Genomic DNA, 2311 nt, shown 5'->3' on the forward strand with positions numbered 1-2311 from the left:
TATAAATATATCTTTATTGATTTCAAAGAGAGGAAAGGGAGAGGGAGAGAGAGACAGAAGCATCAGTGATGAGAGAGTCATTGATCGGCTGCCTCCTGCACGCCCCCAACTGGGGGTGGAGCCCACAGCCCGGGCTTGTGCCCTGACCGGGAATCGAACCCGGATCTCCTGGATCCTAGGTCGACGCTCAACCGCTGAGCCACGCCCGGCCGGGCCTTCTCGTTATTTTAAAAAGAAAAAGAAAGAAAGCAACAAACAAACAAACAAAAAACCAATACAGAATAGTTTTTAATGAAAAACAACATTCTTGCCCTACCCCTTGCCACTCTCAATCCCATTTCTCAGAGGAGCCGATTTTAACTCTTTTTGAGTATTTCTCCCAAGTGGTTACCTCAATATCTCTAAACAGCCTGTGAAAACTGCTATTTCTTGGTTTATCTCGTGGACACTGTCTTTTGACTGCAGCTCTGATGGGCAGGAATTTAACTCAGTTGTCCCAGCATCCTTCCTCTCTCCCACCTTCCTGTTATAATTATCTTATCGGTATGTACCTTTGCAATTTTAGAAAGAAATTTAGGACAACATTTTAAATTTGAGGCCCTTGTAAATGTGAGGCCCATGACCAACCTGGAGGAGGTCGGGTGGCCGTGGGAGGAGTGAGCCGCCCGTGAGGAAGAGTGAAGCTTGGCGGCATCCTCCATCCCTCTTCCTCCGAGGCCGCAGCACCTTCTCTGGGCTCTGCCTTCCAAACATACCAGAGCCTGACGCGCCTCCCACCGCCTCCGACGCTTCCCTTCCCGGTTGCTGAAACGCCTCCTGATGGGCACCCTTTTCCTGCTCTCACTTCTCTGCAAAAGGACCTTTTTATTTTAATTACTTTTGCCTTTTTGTTTTTCACCAGCATATGAAACAATTTTTATCTCATAGTTGTCTTTAAAACCACAAAGACACTGTGCTCTTCATCTGGAAATATCAGTATAGAGCACTCTGCTTGCTAGAGGATGTTACATAGACCCTTTCCAAGAAAAACGCATCCCATGACCTGGTCTCAGTGGAGTTGCTTGGAAAACCTCACATCTGGACCAATTCCTAAAACATACCATTCCCCACTGCATCTTTTGGTTCTGAGTATAGATTATTGTCATCAGTACATGTGCCTGCGTCCTCGCACGTGATAATGCACATATAGGTGGGGTTACCTCTCCCTGCTGTTCCTGCAGGCTCACGGCAGGTGGAGCAGGTGGAGCAGGTGGAGCAGGTGGAGCAGGTGGAGCAGGTGGAGCAGGTGGAGCAGGTGCAGCAGGTGGAGCAGGTGGAGCAGGTGGAGCAGGTGCAGCAGGTGCAGCAGGTGGAGCAGGTGGAGCAGGTGGAGCAGGCTGTGCCTTTCCCTGTGCCTTTCTCCAGGCCTCCCAGGAGTGGAGACACCTCGTCCTGTCAACTCAAGTCTTTAAGAATCCAATGGAAACATTCTCTGCAGTGAGGTCCTGCTCTGCAGGACGTGTCTCCTTAAAGCACGCAGACCATGCTTGACCAGGTCACTCAAACTGCACTCCACTCAACACAGGTCTCTCCAAGGAAGTCCGAGCTGGTTGGGAATGGGCGTCAATGGACCTAGCTCTGCAGTCAGAATAGTCAGCAGATAGACAGGCCTGGGAAAGATGAGGGCCCACAGCATCATAACCGGCAAGGAGCAGCCCAGCACCGACGGCCTTCGGCCACATCTGTGCATTGGTGTCTGGGTCCTGCTCCCCATTGTATGGTTTCAGTGAAGCTGCAGATATAAGACGAGACACAGGATGATCTGTCAAATACAAATCTGGGATCCAAACACTCCTGGTGCATAAAACTACACAACGGTCTGGCACCAGCAGTAAGTTCCGCCATCGAGACACAACATGGAGAATGTCTGCTGAGCTGCAAACTCCACCCTGCTCCCCTCAGCGCAGCCAACTGCACGGGTGTCTGATTCCAGACCAACAGTGGCTGAGCCTTGTTTACAGCTTCCACTGCATATTCAATGTGATGAATCCTGCCCCAGGGGCTCCAAACACTGACATCATTGTCATACTGGTTGCGAAACATGGTTCCTAAAGGGAGCTGGCTGACGCCCCCTGCAAAGCTGCAAATCAAGGAGTGATGTGGACGCTCCCGCTCAGCGAAGGACCTTCCACAGTGTGTCGGGGTACGTCACTCTTCTGCCCTAAACTCTCCATGGCTCCCACTGCTCTCAGTCAGATTGGCTCTCCACCACCCCTGGGCCGCAGCCCTGAGCTCACCCCGTCACTGGCTCCTTGCTCACTCTGATGTCCCT

The 2311-nt window shown here is 51.4% G+C and overlaps 1 pseudogene; it reads right to left on the bottom strand.

Moving 5' to 3' along the window:
* Positions 1–1439: 1439 nt before the first annotated feature.
* LOC107544739 (proteasome subunit alpha type-1 pseudogene) lies at positions 1440–2082 on the bottom strand (annotated as a pseudogene).
* Between the last annotated feature and the right edge of the window lie 229 nt (positions 2083–2311).

Source organism: Miniopterus natalensis, chromosome 3 (genome assembly GCF_054644295.1).
Source record: "Miniopterus natalensis isolate mMinNat1 chromosome 3, mMinNat1.hap1, whole genome shotgun sequence".
NCBI classification, from domain to species: Eukaryota; Metazoa; Chordata; class Mammalia; order Chiroptera; family Miniopteridae; genus Miniopterus; species Miniopterus natalensis.